The sequence below is a fragment of the Numenius arquata genome, chromosome 24, assembly GCF_964106895.1.
Source record: "Numenius arquata chromosome 24, bNumArq3.hap1.1, whole genome shotgun sequence".
NCBI classification, from domain to species: domain Eukaryota; kingdom Metazoa; phylum Chordata; class Aves; order Charadriiformes; family Scolopacidae; genus Numenius; species Numenius arquata.
In genome coordinates, this window is record NC_133599.1 from 4630104 (window position 1) to 4642389 (window position 12286).

The following is a 12286-nucleotide window of genomic DNA, read 5'->3' on the forward strand; positions in this document are numbered from 1 at the left end:
CAAAGAATGCCGGGTAACGGTTTGCAAATTGCCAGATGGGCTATGAGGCTAATTAAGTTGTAGCAGCAAAAATTAAGAAGTTGGGAGTCTTTTGATAGGGAAACGCTCTTGTTTTCTGTGTAGGATTTCGCTCTGTGGGGTTTTTTCAGCGCGCTGAGGATGCTCCCTTTGCTGCCGGGGGGCCCCGGGGACCCGTTTGCCAGCGAACAAGGGGCTCGTACCTTGGGCAGGGGAGAAAAGCATCGCAAGGGCAAACTGTTCGGTTTGTAGCGATCCTACCGCTGTAAAACAGAGCCAGCGTCCTGGAAGAGATCTGTAATGTGCTTGCGGAGAGTGCTAGACCTGCAGGAGATGGGAACTTGAAGTAGGATAAAGAAAACGGGGTGACAAAGAGCCTATCCTGTACCCGCAGCGGGTGAAATCCGGTGTTTGCTGGCACTGGGGCCAGTTTAAAATGTACCGTCTGCCCAGTTGGCAGTGCAGAGTCAGGGAGAGCCAAAAACTGGGGGGTGCAGAAGCTTGGATGGTGTTTTTAGCGCTCTTATACCCCTATTTTAGCCTGTCCTGGTTGCAGGAATTCCTTATTTCCTGCGCATTTTCAGTTGGCTCCGGTGTGAATTTGCCCCCTGTTCTTACCAAAGTCCTTCCCCCCCCCAGATACAAGGGAAGTGATTCATGGAAGTGATTTTGAAAAGCTCTCTGTAAAGATATTGTGCTTCTTAATTAGCTGTTAATATCCGAAGGCAGAAACACGGGTTGTTTCCAAGAGTCACAGTGCCATTTCTCCAGGAATCCAGAGGTTCGTTAGTAGGTGATTGGGGTTATTAGCTCTCGGGACAGGGACCGACCATCGCAGTGGGCGAGCTGTGGCCCGGCATCACCCCGCTCCCTCCGGGGACTTCTCCACCGACATCCCCGGGGAGGGACATCGGAGACCTGCAGGGTCACGCTGAAGAGGCAGAGCTGGAGATGGAAGCCCTAACGCCAGCCGTTCTTTTACAGCTTTTCCTCCAAAGAGGGAAGGTAGAAGTGTGTTTTAGCAGAAAGCTGGGAATGTCAAGCTGAAGCTTCTCTGCTCTTGGGAATTCCAGCTCTCAGCTGGGACAACTGGAGCCGGAGGCCTCGTGTTCCAGCTTGTCCACAAACATGTGAAATCAGCACTTCAATTCCCAACAAATTAAAAATTCCTGGTGCGGTTTGGATGTGCTTTGGTAAAAGTGATGGCTGCAGCCAGGACTGACCCTCTGCCTGGCTCCACTGGTGCTGCTCCTCTTTTGGGGCAATTCAGGACAAATAAGAGAGTGTTGTTTGGAGCATCGGTTGGTTTCGAGCGGTGTCGGGGCTTGTTGGGAACGTTCTCACTTGGGGAACTTGGAGAGATTTTTCAGGACTTGGGAATTGCTTATGGGGGGAAGAACAAGTGGACACGAGCGTGGTGAGGAGGAGGGAGTCATGAGTGTTGGTGGGTGAATGCAGTGGGTGTCATCCCGCTGGGACACAGCTTCCAGGGGGTTTTGGAGCTGGGATGGGGATGGGATGGGGATGGGATGGGATGGGATGGGCATGAGGACAGAGATGGGGTGGGACGGGACGGGGATGGGGACAGAGATGGGGATAGGGACAGAGATGGAGATGAGGACAGAGATGGAGATGGGACAGGGATGGGGACAGAGATGGGGATGGGGACAGAGATGGAGATGGGATGGGATGGGATGGGGATGAGGACAGAGATGGGATGGGACGGGATGGGGATGGGGACAGAGATGGGGATGGGGACAGAGATGGAGATGGGATGGGATGGGGATGAGGACAGAGATGGGATGGGACGGGATGGGGATGGGGACAGAGATGGAGATGGGATGGGATGGGGTGGGATGGGATGGGATGCTGCAGATGGGCTCACTGATGCATTGCTTCGTTCCAGCACTGAATGCAGTTTCTCCATCAGTGTTCCCATGATGTAAAATTCTTATTAAATCTGCAGAATAAAACCCAACGCTGCAGCCTTTGATGTGGCTCAGGAGAGCGTCTCGGTGACGCTGCCCCGTTTCAGTCAAACGCGAGCCCCAAACTGTTTGTGACTGGTTCAGAGGGAAGGATCTTGACGGAGGATTGACTTCAGCCAGGGGAGGGTATTGCTGACAGGAGTCAGCGGGATTAGTCAAACATCGATGTGACGTGACATTAAAGCTTACTTGCCAGGGTAGGTGTTTCTGGGAAAGGACTGAACTTCTACATTTATTTCGGATTCTGTGTAATCTTTTGGCTTGGCTGAGGGAAGAAAAGGGCTATAAAAGATGGATTTAGGTAGCTTAGTTTTCTAAAAGACTGAGTTTTCTCTTTCCAAATACTGACATCTGCATATTGGGCTGCGTTTCTGTGTCTGGAGAAACTCTGATATTCCCTTTAAGTTGGCTACAGCGGCTTTGTTGTGCTGGTTTATGTGCAATGGAAAGAAAGAGGCTTTCCCTGATTTTCTTGCCGTTATTCTCCAGTCCAAGGGAGCAGATTCTTTTGCTCATCCTCTCCCTTGCCACCGAGTGACCTTCGCTGCTGGCTCGGGGCGATCGGACTGTGACACTCAACTTCTGCCTTGAATGGGGGGCTTTAATTCGATGAGCAGGCTGTTCAGCCAGCCGGGGATTAAAAAAAGCTAAAATGGAGATGGAGCTTCAAATTCTCCTTCTCTGCTTCGCAGCCCGCTGGAATTCTTTCATTAGAGGGGAAAGGTTTATTTGTGCGATGGGTAAACGTTGCTGGATTGAAGCTGCTGGCTGAGTATTGCTGGGCATGGGCTGTGCTGTCCTTGACTTGGCAAAAATACAGCTTTGTGAGTAGAATAAAGTCCTCGGCAGAATTTCATGGTGAGCGTTAACGGCGCTGATGAGCCAGGGATGCCCCAGCATCCTCCCCCGCGGAGGAATGCAGCCCTCGTGAGGGGTTTCAGGAGACCCATCCTTCTCCAGAGAAGTGCCTCATCCTTCTCCAGAGGAGGAAAATAAAAGGTCAGATCAGCAAACCGTAGCAGTGAGTGAGTGATGCCATTCAGAAAAATGCGCTATAAATCGACTTAATTGTCCTTGACCAGTAATGAGCTGGGGGAGATGCAAGAGTAGGGGAAAATGTCACAGGAATATGGAGCCAGAGGGATTCTGCTGCTCCAGGGGTTGGTCCCATGGCGTCTCCTGTCATCACCGGTGCCTGCAGCATATGCTCCCTTTGGGAAGTCCATGGGAAACTGGTTTTGCACCGTGAGATGCTCAGTGCGTCCCAGTGCCCTGGGACAAACCCAGGAATGACCACGGGGAAGGGCCAGGCTGGGCTCGGCTCTTCCGGGGAAAAAAAGGGACCTTGTCAGTGTAATAAGAAGGAATTGCAGTAATTCATGGTGGAATTCCCCCGCAGAAGTGGGGAAGGAAATACCATTACCTGCGCCCTCACTACGGTATTTTGTGATCCCACAGATCCCATAAATGTGTCCGAGATGTTTGCAAAAGCTTTTTCCCTTCCCTTGGGGGGCTGAATGTTTGCCGCTGCCCCAGAGAACTTCTCAGGCTGACATCTGAGAAGGGCAAACCTCACATGCTCTGGCAATTGTATCGTTATTCTGTAGCTGAACTTTTTATTCAGTCCAAAGACATTTTGATTCTCAAATGAGCAGGTAAAAGAGAATATAAACCATTTTTATGGCTTTTTTTTTTATTATTATTATTGTTCAAGCCTGGATTCCCACGGAGTGTGTGGAAAGCAGCTAATGCTGATTCAATGAGACAGCGTCAGAAATGGAAATCTGTTCTCCTCGTGGAGTGCCCTGGGCTCCTCTGTTTGGGTTTTTATTTTATTTTATTTTTTTATAATTGGGGAGAAGTGGTAGAAAAATGATGGCATTGGAAGAACGGGGTGTCTGCAAATAATTTGGAGAACTGACATTAATTTGATTAAATGTAATTCAGTGCCATGTTAGATTAGCCCGCAGTGGTCTTCGTTACGAAAGAGCTTTTCTCTTCTCTCCCCTGTGTGTGTGTGTGAGCAAACGGTGGATGAAACGGTGGATAAAACAGTGGGTAAAACCGTAGAGCAGAGGCTGTGGCTCGGCGTGTGAGCAGAGCTGAAGTGCGGCTGCCCGGCTGGGTCCCAGGACACGGAGCTGGGTCCCCTTCGCCCCCCACACCGGTGGTTTGGGTGCTGCCTGACATATGCCCCATCTTCATTTTTGCCTGTTGCCCCCCCACCCCGGTTAGAGCACGGGGCATCTCCCCTTGTCCTCGCTGAACCCCAGCTCCGGTTTGCACGATCCGCTCCGTGACTCCCCAGCTTGGCTGGCAGATGCCGGTCCCCTGGGCAGCAGCCAGGCTCTTAGCGTGCTCTGAGAATAATGTGTGCGCCCCGAGCTTTTTCTTCTATTTTCATATAAAACTTGTCATTTCATAGTAGCCATCTGAGGAGAACTTAACTGACATATTCCAGTAGCGCTTTACACCCGGTAATGGTCTGTGAAGAATAGAGACCTATCGGAGATCCCACGGAGAAGGTTTTACTGGTTCTGCTCTTGGTGAAACGAAGAGAGAACTTGCTGTGATTGCAGCTAGTGGAGAATACTTTAATACAGCCCCCGGTAAGCCCCCGTGTGCGGGTTGTCCCAGGTGGGCTCGGGGTTGAGCTTTGTTCATCCAGGCAGAAGATCCTGAATGATGGTTTTTGGACTCGGTCTTCCCAAAGCTCCGTCCTGCGGCGCCGTGCGGGGACCGAGCTGGTAAATCGGTGTGTGTGGAGATGCTGCGGGTGGGAGTAAATACTGCTGATCCCCAGACGTGCTGGAAACCCGCCCTTTACCAACTGCTAATCACATCTGGGGAGCTCCTGGCCTGGTTCTCGCCGGCTGGCAGATTTATTACTGAAAAGGCTTTCATTTCTTTTTATGAGATGGGCAGGGAGTACATCAGCCGCGTTATTACAGGGTATTGTCTGCTGTTTGTCAGTGCTGCCAACCTACTGGAAATGCCTTTCCTCCTTGGCCCCCAGACTGATGGTGATGCCCTGGATGAACCCCCGGCGAGAGGGGAGTTGGACCCTCGCGTGGGGGTTTCTGCCAAGCGTCTGAGCGGGAAGCCATTCCTACAATGAAATGGAATTTTTTTTGACAGCTCTCCAGTGGGTTTCAGATGCTGCTTGGGTGGTTCGCAAGGACTGGGCTTTCTCCGCCAGGGTTTGGGGGTTTTTTAGGGTTTTTTCCTCTGGAGGGGAATGGTGAGAGCGGGGATGTGCAATGATCCGGGGTCTCAGAGAGCGTTTCGGCTCCGACCAGGGAAACCCTCCCCAAGTGATGGACGTGGACTTCACGGAGAGCAGCGACTTCGGGGTGGATTTCTGAGGAGCAGAGTGGGTGGACCAGAACTTAGCAATTTAGAGGATACTTAAATTTGATTCATTAGTAGCTCCAGGCCCAATAAACATTAAAAAAGCCATTAAAGTAGCAGTTAATTTTTTTTTTTTTCCTCTCAATAAAATTGCCTGAACTTGACAACCATGACCGATTCCCTCCGTTGCCATTGTCACACTGCCAGCCTGCATGGGAGAGAAAATTAAACAAAAATGAAGTGGCTGTGTGCTAATCTAGGATTTATTGTAGGTTTTTGTATACGAGCCCTTTCCACACTCAGGGCTCTGTGAAGAGCTGGGGCTTCGCTGTCGTGCCCTTGACTAAACAAATACTTCTTTTCCCCCGGTTTCCACTGAACTATCTCAAACTGCAGATACCGTTAAGGGAAGGCATGAAACCCTGAGGATCACGAGACAAATTACAAATCCCTATTTGTGCGGCCACGTGCTGGTCCCCGGCTCTGAAATCGGGGTGTGCTGGTCCCAGCTTTGGGGTCGTCACCCTGCTCTGAGATAAAGACGCGCACACCCCCCCCCGGTGCGGGTTGGAGGGATGGCTGACGGAGCTGTTGGATAACATTGCATGTTATCAAGGCTCTATTTTGGGATTTTTTAGCTTTTCTTTCTTTTTTTTTTTTTCTGTCTGTGAAAGGGGGTGATGCTCTGTGTTATCACCGGGGGCCTGGGGTGAGAAGCAGATATACAGATACATAATGCAGATATGCAGAGAGAGCACAAGCCTGTTTCTAGGACAAGCTTATAAATTAGTCCATTAACGAGGCATTAGCTGCTCTTGTGCTGTTGAACAGGGTATATTAACGGGGCTTTTTACTCTTAAGTGTGAATCCCTTACAGCCCCTGTGCAGCAGGGTGAGGGGCTGAGGCTGCCCAGGTGGGTTTGGAGCTCAGAGGGGCTGGATGAGGCCAAACCTGCAGCCTCCAAACCCTGCAAGGGACAGAATGCGCTTCGTCATTAACTCCTAATAGATTTGGGGACGGGGAGTTCGTTGCTGGCTGCGGTGGCTTTGTCAGCTCCTGGGAGAACCTTCGTTACAGCCTCGTCGTTCTGAATTTCTCTGCCGTCCTTTATCCTCGGGGAGGAAGCCCGGTGGCTTTGTACGAGCCCGGCAGTGGCAATAACCCAGAGCTCCAGCAGAGCCACGCTGGGCTTGCCAAATCCCTTCGCTGGGCACGTAATTGAGCCCTGAGCTTCTGGACTGCAGACCCTGTACTGCCTCCTTGCATTAAGCTCCTGAAAGCTCCCGCTCGCCAGAACCAAGATGACCAAAATGAAGGTTTCTGATCCTTTTTTCATCTGAAAAGGAGAAATCTAAGTGGAGTTGAGGCTAAGGAAGGTGCAACCTGTTTTCTGTGTGTTATCCCTGTTCGGGCTGGGTCTGTGGTGAGCTGGATGCGTCTCCATCTCCCGCATCCAGGCTTTTGGTTGCCAAAAGTAAAGCAATAGCAGGAGCAGCAGCAAAATCCTTGACGAGATGCAAATTGTCTTGAATGTACTGAGGGGGGGAAAAGCAAAAGAGCTTTGTATGCATTAATCTAAGAAAGAAATGGGTGCTTTGGCTCACGCAGCTGAAGGCACTCTGCTGTAGATGTTTGAGGAAGCCTTTGTAGTCTGGAAAAGCTGTGTTTGGGTTTTGCATCTGTTGCTTTTAATAGCAAACACGTTCTGGTCCCCATCCGTCCCCCTCCCCGCAGTCCCTGGGCTGTCTCTAAGGCCGGGTTTGGTAGCGGAGGCAGCGCCGGTGTGAGCGTGGGCTCAGCGAGACCCTCGGGGTTCGTTAAGCGCCGGTGCCGGCTGGGTGAGACCACCCGTCCCGTATGGAACTTTCTTTGCCTGGAGCCCTTCCTTCGCTGGAAAGAGAGGATGGGCCGGAGCCAAGCTCTGCCCAAGAAGCAGCAGCATCTGAAAATTGGGTAGTTAAGTGCCTGCAGAGTGCCCTGCTGGAGGAGGATGGCCGGCAGATTTTAGCAGCTCTGATTCTGGCACGCTCGCCTTCGGGGTCACCTCACTCACAGGAGGGGACGTTACCTTCCTACGGCGTACCCTCTGACCGTGCTTTTGGTTTTTGCCCTTTAATGAGAAACCTGGAGCCTTGCAGGCTGTTTAATTACAGTGCAAGATGTGAAGCGTGGCTAAAGCAGAGCCTTTCTCTAAAATCTCGTGTTTCTGCAGGCGGGTCGGCTGCACCAGCATCCCTCGGGGCTCCCCGGGGAACAGGGGTCACTGGCAGATCTCTGTCCTCTGGGGCAGAGACGGGGTTCAGAGGTGCCCCTCCTGCTCCTCTGTATTTGTGCCTTTCCATGGAGGGGGCTCTGTTCAGCTCTGAGGAAGCTGAAGGCCCAGTTGGGGGATGAAAGCCCAGTCTGGCAGTCACTCTGGCCCCGGGGGGTGGGATTCACCTTGCCCAATTTCAGATGTCTGTGGCTGGGCTGATCCTTCAGGCTCTTTGGGTTGCCGGGGGACCAGAGGAGGACATTGATGCATTTCACCCCATGGTAGATGGACTTGCTCTAGAGAAATAGTCCCTTCTTTGACCTATCTCCAATGTGTGCAGCTGAAGCTTAGGGAGGGAAATTGTACTTCTGTGTCCATTGCAGCCTCTTCTTCCTGGTGGAATTTTTTAGGGATCATCCCAGCCCTTCTGGGAGTAAAAAATCGCCAAAGATACTTTCTACCAAGACTGATTAATGCATGTGCATGGTGCCATACTAAAATCTGGATTAACACAGGGATGTGTGTTCTAGGAACGAAGCCTGGACAAGCCACCTGCAGTGGAGTTAGTTCCCGATGGAAGTCAGGAGAAAAGGGTGAGGTGTTGGGGAGGACAGGGCTGTTGGGGGTCCCCGGTGAGGGTGGAAGCGAGAGCCCTGAGCTCCGCTCAGCCCCGCAGCCGGGAGAAACACTCAAGGTAAAAAGCACTTGTCACAACGGATAAAGTCTGAAATACGTCTTCGGAAAGTCTTTTTGATTCTAATTGGCATTTCCGAGGCCGCTGCCGGAGGATCACTGAGGGTAAGAGCAGAGTGAGACCCTGGGAACATCCTCTGCCCCGCGGGTGTTTGCTGAGCCCCCTCCTCGGAGCACCCACAGAGGGGCTGACCCCGAGCGCGGCTCCCGCTGCCGGCGCTGCCCTGCGGCCTCCAGCCTGGGACCCTGTGTCAGCATCAGAGGGGACCTTTGTTTAATAAAAAATAAAAAAAACCACCGACCCACCCACTCCCCGCACAAAAAACCCCCAAACCCACCAAAAAACCCCAAGGAAAAAAAGAACTAAAACCGAGCAAACAAAAACCTATATAGTGATATTTTTAAGAGTCATAAAAACCTCCCCAAAAACCCCTCAAAGCAGTTTTTCTGGAGTCTTGCAGCCCTGCACCAAGGCAGTCTCACGTTGTAACGAAGAGGCTTTGTTTCATCTCAGCGGTGAATGCCTTGTTCCCTTCTCCGCTGTGAGCTGGGTCTGGATGTGTCTGGTGTCACCCCCTCCTCGGGACAGCCAAGAAATGGCTCAGGGACAGACCTGAGACCCTTCAGGTGCCCGGTGTGAGCCGGTGGCACGGGGGTCGGGAAGGATGGGGCCGGCAGCGGGCAGCGAGTGAGACACAGGGAGAGGCAGGGAAGGACCAAAGCCATGGCAGGACCCCAGCTGGGGCTCCATGGCTGGGAACCCCCTGTGCTGGAGGGAAGTTTTTTGTGCTAAGTCATGTCTGGTTGAGCAGAGGTGGGTTTTCCAGAGCCTGAGCAGAGCAGGGCACGGACCAAACCCCTGGCAGTTGCCCCGGAGGAGCGTGGCTCGGAGGCAGGTGGCAGCGGTGGCCCAGGCGGAGCATCTCTCTGCCCCTTGGCTTCTGTCTGAACAGCGTGTTAAATACAAACAGGTTTAACGTCTGGTTTGAACGGCTCATCTGTTCGGTTGGCAAAGGTTAAAAGATCTCCAGCGTGTTTGCATTTAATTATCTGGTTTAGTGGCAGATTATATTTTTTTTGTAAGAGATGAAATCTGGGTGGGTTTAGAGGACTCTTCTCTAAGCGGAGGCTCGTGCACAATAGACTGTAACGATTTATTCGGGGCTGCTATGCTTTGTCTATCCTTGTTAAGTACTCTCAGAGTACGGAGTGGCACTGAGGGAATTTAATGTGACACATAAAAATAAGGAGTGTTGGAGAAAGCTGTAGGCTTTACAGTATTTAACTAGCTTGTGTCCTTGCTACACAGTAAGCAGTTTTCCTTAAATCGGAGACGCCAGAAGCGGGAGAACACCCATCGCCTTGCCCTGGGGCTGGCACTGGCCTGAGCTGCTGGTCTGGGACCTGGCTCTGCTCACCAGGGATTGCTGTGGATTGGCACCAAAAGGGCCTCAACGTTGGAAAACAAACCCGAGTGAAAACGTAAATAGGATCAGCAAGCTTGTTTAATTTTCCTACGTGAAAATTATACATCAGCGTTGAAGGGTTTGCTGTGAGCTGTGCCCTGGGGAGAATCCTCCTCCAGTATCCTCCGTCCTCCTCCTCCAGCCCCCCCTGCAGCTCTGGCACCCAGTGCTTCACAGAGAAATTCGGGAGCAGAACACCAGGACGGGCAGGTTGGGGAGAGCAGAGAGGACTGAGGTGTCGGAATCTGCAAGTTTCTGGCACCCAAGATGTGACATTAATTTGCTTTGGTGAGTCAGTCCCTTCCTCTGCCCCCCTTTCCTCCCCAGGCAGGGCAGCAATGCTTTGCTCTCCATTAGAGGAGAAATCCCATCGCTTGCTCTAGCCCTCTTCTGTCCATTTTAAAAAAAAAAAGCCCTTTAAAAGCCACGTCCACCTCGGAGCTGGATTCCTCGCACATACGCTGCCCCCCGAGGACCCTCTGGCAGCCCCTGCAGCAGAGCCGTAGCCTGCAAAAAGGCTCGTGCCAGGTAAGGCGCGTGTCAGGGGAGCTGAGCTGCCTTTAATCCTTTCCCTCTTCCCCTGAGCTGAGCACACAATCTCCCGCTGTTACAGGAATGCACATTAAATGGGGCTCTTTGGCTTAAAATTTGTAAGCAAGAAAGGGGAGGGATGTTTCCGTATTTCTTTCCTGGTGGGATGCTGCTGCAGAAGCCAGAGCGATCGCTGCCTCTGACAGCAGCTTTTTTTATTCACACGGAGGGTTTGCTCTCGATGCAGCAGAGTCTGCTGCTGCTCTTCCACCAAAGGGACACCCTCAGAGCCTTCAACCAACAAGAAGCCTTCTTTTTAAAAAAATTTGTGCGCTTGAGGGGTGCACAGAGCAGCTTATATGCCATAGTTACATCCTTGCGCAGAGCTCCGTGTGTAGCGTTGCCTCTGAGAGGAGACCCAGGGGTTTCATGTGGAGACGGAGCTGTTGGAGCGGGGCCAGAGGAGGCCACCAGGATTCTCCAAGGGCTGGAGCCCCTCTGCTGTGAGGACAGGCTGAGAGAGTTGGGGGGGTTCAGCCTGGAGAAAAGAAGGTTCCAGGGAGACCTTAGAGCCCCTTCCAGTCCCTAAAGGGGCTCCAGGAAAGCTGGGGAGGGACTCTGGATCAGGGAGGGGAGCCATAGGAGGAGGGGGAAGGGTTTGACACTGAAAGAGGGGAGATGGAGATGAGACCTCAGGGAGAAATTCTTTGCTGTGAGGGTGGTGAGAGCCTGGCCCAGGTTGCCCAGAGAAACTGTGGCTGCCCCATCCCTGGAGGGCTTCAAGGGCAGGTTGGAGGGGGCTTGGAGCAACCTGGTGTGGTGGGAGGTGTCCCTGCCCAGGGCAGGGGGTGGCACTGGGTGGGCTTTAAGGTCCCTTCCAACCCAAACCATTCTGTGGTTCTATGTGGGGAGCAATCGCAGACAGAGGAGGCAGGTATTGGTGTGTCCCCGGGTCCCTGCAGAGCTGCGCCCACCCACGGTGCCGTCCCAAGTGGTGACAGTGGCTTTATCCAGCTGGCAGCGGCCCGTGGCACCACCGACCAGCGCTGCTGGAATAAACTGACCTTTTGGAAAACAGGGAGAAAACCACCCTCATCGGCTGCAGGGGCTTTAGTCCCGGCTCTGTCTGCTGTTTAAACAACTCTTAGACAAATGCTTTTGTGCTGTGGCTTGTCTGCTCCAGATCTGCGGTCTCCGTCCCCCCACGGCCTGCCAGGAATCGAGGGCGTCGGGATCCCCTCCTGCCAAGGGAGGATGGAGACGGAGGACGGTGCCGGCGGCCACGGGGTGGCTGCAGGGCCCCGCTTCCCACCACCCGCTGCTTTAATTTGCCACCGTCACTTGCTAAATAATTGTTTCTCTGCAGTCTGGCCTCGGAGGGCAGCTCTCCCGGTGAGGTTGCTTCGGGCATCTCTTATCTGTAGCGTTAATTCTCTGTTTCTCCAAACACTTATCTCTGCGGCCGAAGGGAAGAAGCTCCTACCCAGCAGTTATCCGTGGAAGCGGTGGGTGCGATGCTGCCCGGGCTGGGGGCTGGTGTAGAATAAGCACAAACCGAGCAAATCAGGAGCAAAAGCGGACGCTGTCCCTGCCGGGAGCGAGCCAGATGGCGTTTGGCTGCAGGAGAAATCCCGTCGTGGCATCTGGCTCCGTGAAATGCACCCGGTGACTCTCATAAAGCCGTGGCCAAAGGCGAGCTCTCCCCACCGGCTGCGAACAGCCCCGTGTGATGGTCCAGGAGCATCTGCGCGGGGCCAGGGCAGCAGGAAGGGCAGTTCCTCCTCCTCCTCCTCTGCCCTTGCAGGAGGCAGCATCGTCCCCGCGGCCGCACGCTCGGGTGGCTCAGGGAGCAGCTCGCTGCTGTCACGTTTGGCTGTGGTATTTAAAGCAGATAGTAATTAGCAAAAATACTACAGAAAGCGCGGGGTGGGAAGGAATATGAAACATTTGCTGCCCATTAAAGAGGCTACTTGGCGATCTTCCC

General features: G+C 52.9%; 1 protein-coding gene across 3 annotated transcripts in view; it reads left to right on the forward strand.

The window, feature by feature from the left end:
- Positions 1-12286, forward strand: part of ANKS1A (ankyrin repeat and sterile alpha motif domain containing 1A) — a 111902-nt gene that overhangs the window by 87951 nt on the left and 11665 nt on the right. The window lies entirely within an intron of this gene.